This window comes from Rattus norvegicus, chromosome 3 (assembly GCF_021556685.1).
Source record: "Rattus norvegicus strain SHRSP/BbbUtx chromosome 3, alternate assembly SHRSP_T2T, whole genome shotgun sequence".
Classification (NCBI taxonomy): Eukaryota; Metazoa; Chordata; class Mammalia; order Rodentia; family Muridae; genus Rattus; species Rattus norvegicus.
Genome location: NC_141536.1, coordinates 20,247,223 through 20,262,977, shown reverse-complemented (window position 1 = coordinate 20,262,977; position 15,755 = coordinate 20,247,223). Strand labels below are relative to the sequence as shown.

Below are 15,755 nucleotides of genomic sequence, written 5' to 3'. Positions count from 1 at the left end.
CGAAGACTCTTCTGTAACTTCTTCAAGCTGTACATGGGCGTTGAGATATCCTTCTGGGTAGGGGGTAGGAATAATGAAGCACATGCTGTAGCATGTGTGTCCTGATTGGACCCGCCTGATAAAGTCTTTGAGACCAGGAGTCCAAGTAGGCACACTTCTCATCATACAACTCTCAAGACAAACGTTTAGGATTCAGATAACTTTTTATGTTTGATTCTCCTGAATCATTTTTTCAGGAGGTCTACCTCTATCAAATCAGATCAGTAGGACTCTGTGAGGTTTCCAGAGCCTAACCACACTTTGTAAAAGCACAAAGACAATACATTTGTCCCAAAATATTGTGTTACTCAGTCTGTATCCAAATAGCTTGTATCTTGTACTCTTTCCCGGACTAATAATATAACCATAAAACTCAAAGGCACACCCATTATGACGATTAAACGACTTTTTAACACACGAAGTAAGCTAAACAATGAGCCTGATACACTTTTGTACTCTATGATATCAGGAAATGAACCGAATAATCCGGTGGAGCCCACGTGAAGAGAATCTGAGCTTCCTATTCTTGAATATATCAAATTAACCGCACACCCTCGCTGGCCGTCATCAACCAGAGATATGGCTTTTAGCGGCTAACACATAAAACACATTTAAAAACTTCTCTCAATTCTAATACCAATACGCCATGTATCAAACCAGGACTTTGACTCAGGGTAGAGGGCTTTAGAGATGGACATATGTTAGGCAACAGATTTTTGTTTAACCTTAAGACAAATATCTATCTATCTATCTATCTATCTATCTATCTATCTATCTATCTATCTATCTCCATCTGTTTAGCTCTTTACCGGGAGTCACAGATTTTATTGAACCTTAATTACTACTAAGTAACATTGGATACTCTAAGTGGATCCAGGGACTAATTTGTCCCGTCCTAAGTTTCGATCCATGCATGAAAATCCCCATGTGATTCTCATAATCTCTGTACTCTCCTTTTTTTTGTTTTTTGTTTTTTTTTAGACAGCCAAATCTTTTTTTATTGGGGGAGTGGGTTTTTAGGGGGTAGGCCTGGGGCCCTCACTGCACAGCTTGTTCATTGGCACTGCCTCCAGAATCCTGTGGCTTCATCACATCTGGAAGCTCCGAGGGCTGGAGAAGGGTTCAATAAGCAGCGGTTCAACGGTGTCCTCTGCTGGAAAGGCCAGGCCCACTGTGGCTGGGGGCTGTGGCCTTGCTGTCTGACTGGTGAAGCCACATTCGCCCAGAGTTTTTCCATCATTGAGGAGCTGGTCGTCCTTGTACAGCTGCTGCTCCTCTGGCGGCCGCTTGATGATACCCTCGACGATGTACTTCAGTTCGAACACCGTGCTCGACTCCTTGGTGTCTGTAAAGATGGTGGTGGTCTTGTGGCTCCGGATCATGAGGAACACATCCATGCTGGCGGCTGCTTCTGGCTCCACCCTCTGTACTCTCCTTTAGACAAATTTAAACATCTTCTATCAAGTCTAATACCAAAAACCAATTTAAAATTCAGGACATTAGCCAAAATGTATCCATCTGTTCAGCTCTCTACCCAGAGCCACATGTGTTTAATTAACCTTCATATCTTCCACAATATATATCTGTATCCACTCTGACCAGAGTTAAAGGTATTTATCACAACTCTCTACTTAGATAGGGAAAAATTGTTCACTCACTCCAAGTACCAAACTATGGTGAAAATCCCCACGTGTTTCAAGCAATGTCTTTACTCTCTTCTTTGTAAAATTGAACTTATTCACCTGTTAATAAAATGGTCCTTACTAAGCAGCTTGTCTAACTAGGATTTCCACCCAGAATTCCTGTGGAGCCCACGTTAAAAGAAATATGAGTATCATGAAAGATTTTAGAAACAACGCACTTTAAAGAGCAGCTTTAAATCTCTAACTCTATGACTTGCCATTACTTGTCACACAGCAGGGAATCTACAATGTGCCATCCCAGGGTGCTTCTCTGTTTCTTTGTTTAAATTCCTAATATTGAGATACCACATGGCTAACATGGTGCTCCCCTCCTCTTTCTTTTTTTTTTTTTTTCATAGCTGAGGTCCGAACCCAGGGCCTTGCATTTGCTAGGCAAGCGCTCTACCAGTGAGTAAATCCCCAACCTGCCCTCGACTTCTTTAGAAATGAAAACTTTCAACTCTTTGGCTTATCAGTGGACTGTTGCTCAGTGGGCCGGTTTGCCGTGTGTTCATGCAAAAGTATAAAATCTAAAAGGCTGCTGTTTTCCCCATCAAGGTTCTGCACCTCAATACCCCAAGATATCTGATGGAAATCTTAATTATCAGCCAGGAAAACATCATACCTGCTCTGCGCCATCCCATACAACACAGCCAAAGGCTTCTCTCTGAGCCTGGCAGCAATCTTTCTACCTATCAGTTTCCCAAGTCGGTTTCCCTGCCAGACACATACATCCCAATTCTGTGGCCACAGAGACCATCTGTCCCACACTTTCTTACATTTAAATCGCTACATGAAAGGACACACTGCACAACAACCTTTGGCCCAATTGATAAGATATAATTGACCCTCTAAACCTATAAAGCCCAATTTACATCCATCTCTTAAAATATTTGTAACAACCTGTAAAGGTGCAGCAGGGAATCTTAACGTCACCCACCATATAGTCCTGCACCGGATTCTCTCCCTCTTACCCCCATCTCTTCCCCCTTCCCCATCTGGTCTCCTCCTCTCGCTTCAACATTTTTCCCTGCCCATCCTTCCTTCTCATTCAATGACAAGCCTCCTTTTGCCTTGTAAATGTCTCACCTGTGACAACATCCCACATTTCACCATTTTGATCTAATTACAAAACTTTTCTCTCAAATACAACCTGAACACAACTCTTAACGTGTTGTAATTAAAAGCATAAAGTAAATCTAACATCCAGTCCAACACTGTCAGATGAGCAGAACATTCAGTTATCCATTCCAAGTTTAGAAAGTCTTAACATCCATATTGTATTTTGGCTAGCTTGTATACTATCTCATAAATCTCCAATGATATATAATATATATATATATTCATGTATATGTATATATATATATATATATGTTCAGAGTTAAACAGCCTCATAAGCTATGAGCCTATAATCAGTCTTCAACCCCGTCAGAAATCTGAGAATGGCCAAGTATCTACACACATAGGAAGCCTAAAACACCTTCTAGAACTGACAGGTTGTAGAGAGCACTCTCCACCAGCACAGTACCCTGTTAGCAACACGTGAGGGAAGACTTCAGCCTTCTGGCCCCAAATCAACTGACAGACTGTGGAAATGCAGATGAGGAAGGGCTGTTCACCCTGTCTTGGTTGGGCTTATCAGTCAACTATTCTGCATGACTTGTCCTTTTCTGGACAGTATTAGTGTGCAGATGAAACAGGCAGCTTTGTGCAGTGGCTGCCTTGCCACAAAGTATGGCATCACCTGGAGGTCGAGATGTTCAAATTCTTCATTAAATCAGGGAAAGGGAACGGTTAGGAGCAGATATGTCTCAACAAAGGATAAATAAATTTAAATCTCAAATTTTGTGGATTTCTGACGTTTTTGAAGAACATCGATCTATATAAAGTAATCTGGACTGTTGTCTCCAAATCCTAAATATTATCTTGAAAGTTTCAAGTGTCAAACTCAGAGTCATGAATTTGTTATTTGTGTCTTAAATCAGAGGTGTAATCATCTCAGATCTTTGTAATGACATCACTAAAAGGACTGACTCTAAAACTTGTACTTTTACAATTTTTCGTCAAATAAATTGTATACCAAAGCACAGATATGATGCTAGCTTAGTTACCACATGAGATTATGACTGTATAACCCTATCTACTTCCTCCCAGTTAAATAACAACCATTTCTAAATTCCTCATAAAAACCACTTCAGTATAATCCCTTTCAGCCCCCCAAAAGTCTAGGGAACTGGGACGAAGACTCTTCTGTAACTTCTTCAAGCTGTACATGGGCGTTGAGATATCCTTCTGGGTAGGGGGTAGGCATAATGAAGCACATGCTGTAGCATGTGTGTCCTGATTGGACCCGCCTGATAAAGTCTTTGAGACCAGGAGTCCAAGTAGGCACACTTCGCTTCATACAACTCTCAAGACAAACGTTTAGGATTCAGATAACTTTTTATGTTTGATTCTCCTGAATCATTTTTTCAGGAGGTCTACCTCTATCAAATCAGATCAGTAGGACTCTGTGAGGTTTCCAGAGCCTAACCACACTTTGTAAAAGCACAAAGACAATACATTTGTCCCAAAATATTGTGTTACTCAGTCTGTATCCAAATAGCTTGTATCTTGTACTCTTTCCCGGACTAATAATATAACCATAAAACTCAAAGGCACACCCATTATGACGATTAAACGACTTTTTAACACACGAAGTAAGCTAAACAATGAGCCTGATACACTTTTGTACTCTATGATATCAGGAAATGAACCGAATAATCCGGTGGAGCCCACGTGAAGAGAATCTGAGCTTCCTATTCTTGAATATATCAAATTAACCGCACACCCTCGCTGGCCGTCATCAACCAGAGATATGGCTTTTAGCGGCTAACACATAAAACACATTTAAAAACTTCTCTCAATTCTAATACCAATACGCCATGTATCAAACCAGGACTTTGACTCAGGGTAGAGGGCTTTAGAGATGGACATATGTTAGGCAACAGATTTTTGTTTAACCTTAAGACAAATATCTATCTATCTATCTATCTATCTATCTATCTATCTATCTATCTATCTATCTCCATCTGTTTAGCTCTTTACCGGGAGTCACAGATTTTATTGAACCTTAATTACTACTAAGTAACATTGGATACTCTAAGTGGATCCAGGGACTAATTTGTCCCGTCCTAAGTTTCGATCCATGCATGAAAATCCCCATGTGATTCTCATAATCTCTGTACTCTCCTTTTTTTTGTTTTTTGTTTTTTTTTAGACAGCCAAATCTTTTTTTATTGGGGGAGTGGGTTTTTAGGGGGTAGGCCTGGGGCCCTCACTGCACAGCTTGTTCATTGGCACTGCCTCCAGAATCCTGTGGCTTCATCACATCTGGAAGCTCCGAGGGCTGGAGAAGGGTTCAATAAGCAGCGGTTCAACGGTGTCCTCTGCTGGAAAGGCCAGGCCCACTGTGGCTGGGGGCTGTGGCCTTGCTGTCTGACTGGTGAAGCCACATTCGCCCAGAGTTTTTCCATCATTGAGGAGCTGGTCGTCCTTGTACAGCTGCTGCTCCTCTGGCGGCCGCTTGATGATACCCTCGACGATGTACTTCAGTTCGAACACCGTGCTCGACTCCTTGGTGTCTGTAAAGATGGTGGTGGTCTTGTGGCTCCGGATCATGAGGAACACATCCATGCTGGCGGCTGCTTCTGGCTCCACCCTCTGTACTCTCCTTTAGACAAATTTAAACATCTTCTATCAAGTCTAATACCAAAAACCAATTTAAAATTCAGGACATTAGCCAAAATGTATCCATCTGTTCAGCTCTCTACCCAGAGCCACATGTGTTTAATTAACCTTCATATCTTCCACAATATATGTCTGTATCCACTCTGACCAGAGTTAAAGGTATTTATCACAACTCTCTACTTAGATAGGGAAAAATTGTTCACTCACTCCAAGTACCAAACTATGGTGAAAATCCCCACGTGTTTCAAGCAATGTCTTTACTCTCTTCTTTGTAAAATTGAACTTATTCACCTGTTAATAAAATGGTCCTTACTAAGCAGCTTGTCTAACTAGGATTTCCACCCAGAATTCCTGTGGAGCCCACGTTAAAAGAAATATGAGTATCATGAAAGATTTTAGAAACAACGCACTTTAAAGAGCAGCTTTAAATCTCTAACTCTATGACTTGCCATTACTTGTCACACAGCAGGGAATCTACAATGTGCCATCCCAGGGTGCTTCTCTGTTTCTTTGTTTAAATTCCTAATATTGAGATACCACATGGCTAACATGGTGCTGCCCTCCTCTTTCTTTTTTTTTTTTTTTCATAGCTGAGGTCCGAACCCAGGGCCTTGCATTTGCTAGGCAAGCGCTCTACCAGTGAGCTAAATCCCCAACCTGCCCTCGACTTCTTTAGAAATGAAAACTTTCAACTCTTTGGCTTATCAGTGGACTGTTGCTCAGTGGGCCGGTTTGCCGTGTGTTCATGCAAAAGTATAAAATCTAAAAGGCTGCTGTTTTCCCCATCAAGGTTCTGCACCTCAATACCCCAAGATATCTGATGGAAATCTTAATTATCAGCCAGGAAAACATCATACCTGCTCTGCGCCATCCCATACAACACAGCCAAAGGCTTCTCTCTGAGCCTGGCAGCAATCTTTCTACCTATCAGTTTCCCAAGTCGGTTTCCCTGCCAGACACATACATCCCAATTCTGTGGCCACAGAGACCATCTGTCCCACACTTTCTTACATTTAAATCGCTACATGAAAGGACACACTGCACAACAACCTTTGGCCCAATTGATAAGATATAATTGACCCTCTAAACCTATAAAGCCCAATTTACATCCATCTCTTAAAATATTTGTAACAACCTGTAAAGGTGCAGCAGGGAATCTTAACGTCACCCACCATATAGTCCTGCACCGGATTCTCTCCCTCTTACCCCCATCTCTTCCCCCTTCCCCATCTGGTCTCCTCCTCTCACTTCAACATTTTTCCCTGCCCATCCTTCCTTCTCATTCAATGACAAGCCTCCTTTTGCCTTGTAAATGTCTCACCTGTGACAACATCCCACATTTCACCATTTTGATCTAATTACAAAACTTTTCTCTCAAATACAACCTGAACACAACTCTTAATGTGTTGTAATTAAAAGCATAAAGTAAATCTAACATCCAGTCCAACACTGTCAGATGAGCAGAACATTCAGTTATCCATTCCAAGTTTAGAGAAGTCTTAACATCCATATTGTATTTTGGCTAGCTTGTATACTATCTCATAAATCTCCAATGATATATAATATATATATATATTCATGTATATGTACATATATATATATATATGTTCAGAGTTAAACAGCCTCATAAGCTATGAGCCTATAATCAGTCTTCAACCCCGTCAGAAATCTGAGAATGGCCAAGTATCTACACACATAGGAAGCCTAAAACACCTTCTAGAACTGACAGGTTGTAGAGAGCACTCTCCACCAGCACAGTACCCTGTTAGCAACACGTGAGGGAAGACTTCAGCCTTCTGGCCCCAAATCAACTGACAGACTGTGGAAATGCAGATGAGGAAGGGCTGTTCACCCTGTCTTGGTTGGGCTTATCAGTCAACTATTCTGCATGACTTGTCCTTTTCTGGACAGTATTAGTGTGCAGATGAAACAGGCAGCTTTGTGCAGTGGCTGCCTTGCCACAAAGTATGGCATCACCTGGAGGTCGAGATGTTCAAATTCTTCATTAAATCAGGGAAAGGGAACGGTTAGGAGCAGATATGTCTCAACAAAGGATAAATAAATTTAAATCTCAAATTTTGTGGATTTCTGACGTTTTTGAAGAACATCGATCTATATAAAGTAATCTGGACTGTTGTCTCCAAATCCTAAATATTATCTTGAAAGGTTCAAGTGTCAAACTCAGAGTCATGAATTTGTTATTTGTGTCTTAAATCAGAGGTGTAATCATCTCAGATCTTTGTAATGACATCACTAGAAGGATTGACTCTAAAACTTGTACTTTTACAATTTTTCGTCAAATAAATTGTATACCAAAGCACAGATATGATGCTAGCTTAGTTACCACATGAGATTATGACTGTATAACCCTATCTACTTCCTCCCAGTTAAATAACAACCATTTCTAAATTCCTCATAAAAACAACTTCAGAATAATCCCTTTCAGCCTCCCAAAAGTCTAGGGAACTGGGACGAAGACTCTTCTGTAACTTCTTCAAGCTGTACATGGGCGTTGAGATATCCTTGTGGGTAGGGGGTAGGAATAATGAAGCACATGCTGTAGCATGTGTGTCCTGATTGGACCCGCCTGAAAGTCTTTGAGACCAGGAGTCCAAGTAGGCACACTTCGCATCATACAACTCTCAAGACAAAGGTTTAGGATTCAGATAACTTTTTCTGTTTGAATCTCCTGAATCATTTTTCAGGAGGTCTACCTCTATCAAATCAGATCAGTAGGACTCTGTGAGGTTTCCAGAGCCTAACCACACTTTGTAAAAGCACAAAGACAAAACATTTGTCCCAAAATACTGTGTTACTCAGTCTGTATCCAAATAGCTTGTATCTTGTACTCCTTCCCGGACTAATAATATAACCATAAAACTCAAAGGCACACCCATTATGACGATTAAACGACTTTTAACACATGAAGTAAGCTAAACAATGAGCCTGATACACTTTTGTACTCTATGATATCAGGAAATGAACCGAATAATCCGGTGGAGCCCACGTGAAGAGAATCTGAGCTTCCTGTTCTGGAATATATCAAAAGTAACCACACACCCTCGCTGGCCGTCATCAACCAGAGATATGGTTTTTAGCGGCTAACACATAAAACACATTTAAAAACTTCTATCAATTCTAATACCAATACGCCATGTATCAAACCAGGACTTTGACTCAGGGTAGAGAGCTTTAGAGATGGACATATTTTAGGCTAAAGATTTTTGTTTAACTTTAATACAAATATCTATCTATCTATCTATCTATCTATCTATCTATCTATCTATCTATCTCCATCTGTTTAGCTCTTTACTCGGAGTCACAGATTTTATTGAACCTTAATTACTGCTAAGTAACATTGGATACTCTAAGTGGATCCAGGGACTAATTTTTCCCGACCTAAGTTTTGATCCATGCATGAAAATCCCCATGTGATTCTCATAATCTCTGTACTCTCATTTTTTTTTGTTTTTTGTTTTTTTTAGACAGCCAAATCTTTTCTTATTGGGGGAGTGGGTTTCTAGGGTTTAGGCCTGGGGCCCTCACTGCACAGCTTTTTCATTGGCACTGCCTCCAGAATCCTGTGGCTTCATCACATCTGGAAGCTCCGAGGGCTGGAGAAGGGTTCAATAAGCAGTGCTTCAACGGTGTCATCTGCTCGAAAGGCCAGGCCCACTGTGGCTGGGGGCTGTGGCCTTGCTGTCTGACTGGTGAAGCCACATTCGCCCAGAGTTTTTCCATCATTGAGGATCTGGTCGTCCTTGTACAGCCGCTGCTCCCCTTCGGCCGCTTGATGATGCCCTCGACGATGCACTTCAGTTCGAACACCGTGCTCGACTCCTTGGCGTCCGTAAAGATGGTGGTGGTCTTGTGGCGCCGGATCATGAGAAACACATCCATGTCGGCGGCTGCTTCTGGCTCCACCCTCTGTACTCTCCTTTAGACAAACTTAAACATCTTCTATCAAGTCTAATACCAAAAACCAATTTAAAATTCAGGACATTAGCCAAAATGCATCCATCTGTTCAGCTCTCTACCCAGAGCCACAGGTGTTTAATTAACCTTCACATCTTCCACAATATATGTCTGTATCCACTCTGACCAGAGTTAAAGGTATTTATCACAACTCTCTACTTAGATAGGGAAAAATTGTTCACTAACTCCAAGTACCAAACTATGTTGAAAATCCCCACGTGTTTCAAGCAATGTCTTTACTCTCTTCTTTGTAAAATTGAACTTATTCACCTGTTAATAAAATGGTCCTTACTAAGCAGCTTGTCTAACTAGGATTTCCACCCAGAATTCCTGTGGAGCCCACGTTAAAAGAAATATGAGTATCATGAAAGATTTTAGAAACAACGCACTTTAAAGAGCAGCTTTACATCTCTAACTCTATGACTTGCCATTACTTGTCACACAGTAGGGAATCTACAATGTGCCAGCCCATGGTGCTTCTCTGTTTCTTTGTTTAAATTCCTAATATTGAGATGTCACATGGCTTATCATGGTGCTGACTTCTTCTTCTTCTTCTTCTTTTTTTTTTTTTCAAGGGCTGGGGATGGAACCGAGGGCCTTGCATTTGCTAGGCAAGCGCTCTACAATGAGCTAAATCCCCAACCTGCCCTCCTCTTCTTTAGAAATGAAAACTTTCAACTCTTTGGATTATTAGTGGACTGTTGCTCATTGGGTCGGTTCGCTGTCTGTTCATGTAAAAGTATAAAATATAAAAGCCTGCTGTTTTCCCCATCAAGGTTCTGCACCTCAATACCCCAAGATATCTGATGGAAATCTTAATTATCAGCCAGGAAAACATCTTACCTGCTCTGCTCCATCCCATACAACACAGCCAAAGGCTTCTCTCTGAGCCTGGCAGCAATCTCTCTACCTATCAGTTTCCCAAGTCGGTTTCCCTGCCAGACATACACATCCCAACTCTGTGGCCACAGAGACCATCTGTCCCACACTTTCTTACACTTACATCGCTACATGAAAGGACACACTGCACAATAACCTTTGGCCCAATTTATAAGATATAATTGACCCTCTAAACCTATAAAGCCCAATTTACATCCATCCCTTAAAAATATTTGTAACAACCTGTAAAGGTGCAGCAGGGAATCTTAACGTCCGTCACCTACCATATAGTCCTGCACCGGCTTCTCTCCCTCTCACCCCCATCTCTTCCCCCTTTCCCATCTGGTCTCCTCCTCTCCCTTCAACATTTTTCCCTGCCCATCCTTCCTTCTCATTCAATGACAAGCTTCCTTTTGCCTTGTAAATGTGTCACCTGTGACAACATCCCACATTTCACCATTTTGATCTAATTACAAAACTTTTCTCTCGAGTTCTCTGCACCCAAATCCCGTGGGAGGGAGAGCTAAACCTTCAGAGAGGCGGACAGGCCTGGGAAACCAGAAGAGACTGCACTCTGTGCACATCCAGACGCCAGAGGAAACACCAAACGCCATCTGGAACCCTGGTGCACGTAGGCTCCCGGAAAGAGCGGCGGAGATCTTCCTGGTTGCTGCCACAGCGGAGAGGACGTAGGCAGTACCCCACGAGCAAACTTGAGCCTTGGAACTGCAGGTAAGACCAACTTTTCCCCTGCAAGAAACCTGCCTGCAGAACTCAGGTCACACAGAGGCAAAATTCCTTTAGGACTGGGCACTTCCTGTGTTTACAGGAAGTCCCACACCCGCGGATCCCGGCCCGCAGCAGCTCTCTCCTCCCAAACCCCGTGGGAGAGAGACCTCACGGCCTGATCAGGTGGGCACTCCTGAGGCTGCAGAGCGGAGGAGACCACCAACACTGCCCACCCCTGCCCACATCCCTGGCCCAAGAGGCAACTGTATAAGGCCTCTGGGTTCCCGTAGGGGAGGGCCCGGGAACGGCAGGACCCCTGCGCCTGAGACACCGCCGGAATGTGAAGGAAACAGACCGGATAAACAGTTCTCTGCACCCAAATCCCGTGGGAGGGAGAGCTGAACCTTCAGAGAGGCAGACACGCCTGGGAAACCAGAAGAGACTGCACTCTGTGCACATCCAGATGCCAGAGGAAAACACCAAACATCATCTGGAACCCTGGTGCACGGAGGCTCCCGGAAAGAGCGGCGCAGATCTTCCCGGTTGCTGCCGCTGCGGAGAGGACTTAGGCGGTACCCCACGAGCAAACTTGAGCCTTGGAACCGCAGGTAGGACCAACTTTTCCCCTGCAAGAAACCTGGCTGGTGAACTCAAGACACAGGCCCACAGGAACAGCTGAAGACCTGTAGATAGGAAAAACTACACGCCCAAAAGCAGAACACTCTGTCCCCATAACTGGCTGAAAGAAAACAGGAAAACAGGTCTACAGCACTCCTGAAACACAGGCTTATAGGACAGTCTAGCCACTGTCAGAAATAGCAGAACAAAGTGACACTAGAGACAATCTGATGGCGAGAGGCAAACGCAGGAACCCAAGCAACAGAAACCAAGACTACATGGCATCATCGGAGCCCAATTCTCCCACCAAAGCAAACACGGAATATCCAAACACACCAGAAAAGCAAGATCTAGTTTCAAAATCATATTTGATCATGATGCTGGAGGACTTCAAGAAAGACATAAAGAACTCCCTTAGAGAACAAGTAGAAGCCTACAGAGAGGAATTGCAAAAATCCCTGAAAGAATTCCAGGAAAACACAATCAAACAGTTGAAGGAATTAAAAATGGAAATAGAAGCAATCAAGAAAGAACACATGGAAACAACCCTGGACATAGAAAATCAAAAGAAAAGACAAGGAGCTGTAGATACAAGCTTCACCAACAGAATACAAGAGATGGAAGAGAGAATCTCAGGAGCAGAAGATTCCATAGAAATCATTGACTCAACTGTCAAAGATAATGTAAAGCAGAAAAAGCTACTGGTCCAAAACATACAGGAAATCCAGGACTCAATGAGAAGATCAAACCTAAGGATAATAAGTATAGAAGAGAGTGAAGACTACCAGCTCAAAGGACCAGTAAATATCTTCAACAAAATCACAGAAGAAAACTTCCCTAACCTAAAGAAAGAGATACCCATAGGCATACAAGAAGCCTATAGAACTCCAAATAGATTGGATCAGAAAAGAAACACCTCCCGTCACATAATTGTCAAAACACCAAACGCACAAAATAAAGAAAGAATATTAAAAGCAGTAAGGGAAAAAGGTCAAGTAACATATAAAGGCAGACATATTAGAATCACACCAGACTTTTCGCCAGAAACTATGAAAGCCAGAAGATCCTGGACAGATGTCATACAGACCCTAAGAGAACACAAATGCCAGCCCAGGTTACTGTATCCTGCAAAACTCTCAATTAACATACATGGAGAAACCAAGATATTCCATGACAAAACCAAATTTACACAATATCTTTCTACAAATCCAGCACTACAAAGGATAATAAAGGGTAAAGCCCAACATAAGGAGGCAAGCTATACCCTAGAAGAAGCAAGAAACTAATCATCTTGGCAACAAAACAAAGAGAAGAAAAGCACACAAACATAACCTCACATCCAAATATGAATATAACAGGAAGCAATAATCACTATTCCTTAATATCTCTCAACATCAATGGCCTCAACTCCCCAATAAAAAGACATAGATTAACAAACTGGATACGCAATGAGGACCCTGCATTCTGCTGCCTACAGGAAACACACCTCAGAGACAAAGACACTACCTCAGAGTGAAAGGCTGGAAAACAACTTTCCAAGCAAATGGTCTGAAGAAGCAAGCTGGAGTAGCCATTCTAATATCAAATAAAATCAATTTTCAATTAAAAGTCATCAAAAAAGATAAGGAAGGACACTTCATATTCATCAAAGGAAAAATCCACCAAGATGAACTCTGAATCCTCATCTTCGGTTGGTTTATATACAAGTGTGCAATTTCTAGGCTTGAAAGTAAAATGATGCTATCTGGTGCTGGATAGAGGAGCCTTATTTTTTATTATGGCAGCTTGCTATTTTTGTAACATGGTGATTTGGTTGAACACAATAAAGTACAGTAGTAACTGATCTCCCCTTCTTCCTGGATGAGTGAGGAGATGATTAAATATTGATGTCAGCATCCTTGAGCATATTCAGATGAGCTTCTGCTTCTGTTGAAAAGGATGCTGTGTTTGATTGTGGTCCGAAGCTTTGAAGCAGTACTTGGCATCTCCTTCCTTGGAGGTCTCACTGTTTAAACATAACAGATTTTATAGCTTGTTGGTATGGTGAGGTCCAGCTTGTCTCCACTAGGTCATCTTCATGTGAATCCGGTGGTTATATGGTTTTGTTCTAGGGATATTTCATTTTTTTAATAACAGTTTTAGCTGACATTCATGGAGAGAATGAATCCTTAGAACTGTGCCACTAGTGAAAGGAAATCCTGTCTAGAGTATGTTTCTTTACAAAGCTGTGTCACACCATCCTTTGGGCCCTCTGCTGGAAAAGTAGAATCAAGTCTCAAATAATGCCTTTTAAATTGTATCCTCTAGTATTATAGATGTAGGACAGTACTGTATCATACCTCTGTGGATGTAAAATAGCTTGTACCTGCTTTATGATACGTAGTAGTGACCGTGCTTTATCAGAGCTGTTTTTAATGATGTTGCTCAGAATGTTTTCTTTCCAGATGATGACTGAGAAGCTAATTTAAAAAAAATGGTGCCAGGTACCACAAGAGTAACAGAACTGTGCTGTTTTCTCGGGTTTTGTTTTTTTACTTTTTTTTTTTAATGGAGTGTGCTGGATGTCTCTACAGTTTTGTTCAGATGACTGCAGAACCTGGAAAAGCTGTTGCTGCTGTTGCTGCATAACACACTGCTATTATTGGTCTTTTTATATAAATATAAATATATATATACAGAAAAAAAAACAAAAAAAAACCCCAAAACTTTTCTCTCAAATACAACCTGAACACAACTATTAACGTTTTATAATTAAAAGCATAAAGTAAATCTAACATCCAGTCCAACACTGTCAGATAAGCAGAACATTCAGTTATCCATTCCAAGTTTAGAAAGTCTTAACATCCATATTGTATCTTGGCTAGCTTGTATACTATCTCATAAATATCAATGATATACATATATATATATATGTATTTATCTATACGTTTGTATATATGTATATATATATATGTTGTGTATATATATATTCAGAATTAAACATCCTCACAAGCTGTGAGTCTATAATCACTCTTCAACCCCGTCAGAAATTTGTGGCCAAATATTTACACACATAGGAAGCCTAAAACACCTTCCTGAACTGAGAGGGTATAGAGTCCACTCTCCACCAGCACAGTCCCCTGTTAGCAACACGTGAGGGAAGACTTCTGCCTTCTGGCCCAAAATCAACTGACAGACTGTGGAAATGCAGATGAGGAAGGGCTGTTCACCCTGTCCTGGTTGGGCTTATCAGTCAACTATTCTGCATGACTTTTCCTTTTCTGGACAGTATTAGTGTGCAGATGAGACAGGCAGCTTTTTGCAGTGGCTGCCTATCCACAAAGTATGGCATCACCTGGAGGTTGAGATGTTCAAATTCTTCATTAATCCAGGGAAAGGGAACGGTTAGGAGCAGATATGTCTCAACAAAGGATAAATAATTTTAAATCTTAAATTTTGTGGATTTCTGACGTTTTTGAAGAACATCGATCTATATAAAGTAATCTGGACTGTTGTCTCCAAATCCTAAATATTATCTTGTAAGTATTCTGTCAAACTCAGAGCCATGAATTTGTTATTTGGCCCTTAAATCACAGGTGTAATCATCTGAGATCTTTGTGATGACATCAATAGAAGGACTAGCTCTAAAACTTGTACTTTTGCAATTTTTTGTCAAATAATTGTATACCAAATCACAGATATAATGGCAGCTTAGTTACCACCTGAGATTATGACTGTATAACTTTATCTACTTCCTCCCAGTTAAATAACAACCATTTCTAAATTCCTCATAAAAACAACTTCAGAATAACCCCTTTCAGCCCCCCAATAGTCCAGGGAACTGGGACGCGGACTCTTCCATAACTTCTTCAAGCTGTACATGGGCGTTGAGATATCCTTGTGGGTAGGGGGTAGGAAGAATAAAGCACATGCTGTAGCATGTGTGTCCTGACTGGACCTGCCTGAAAGTCTTTGAGACCAGGAGTCCACGTAGGCACACTTCGCATCATACAACTCTCAAGACAATAGTTTACGATTCAGATAACTTTGTTTGATTCTCCTGAATCATTTTTTCAGGAGGTCTACCTCTATCAAATCAGATCAGTAGGACTCTGTGAGGTTTCC

General features: G+C 41.5%; 3 pseudogenes; all 3 read right to left on the bottom strand.

Moving 5' to 3' along the window:
* Positions 1-1,077: 1,077 nt before the first annotated feature.
* On the bottom strand, positions 1,078-1,436 carry LOC148006456 (elongin-B pseudogene; annotated as a pseudogene).
* A 3,601-nt stretch (positions 1,437-5,037) lies between these two features.
* Positions 5,038-5,396, bottom strand: LOC148006455 (elongin-B pseudogene; annotated as a pseudogene).
* A 3,596-nt stretch (positions 5,397-8,992) lies between these two features.
* Positions 8,993-9,350, bottom strand: LOC147995435 (elongin-B pseudogene; annotated as a pseudogene).
* Positions 9,351-15,755: the final 6,405 nt, after the last annotated feature.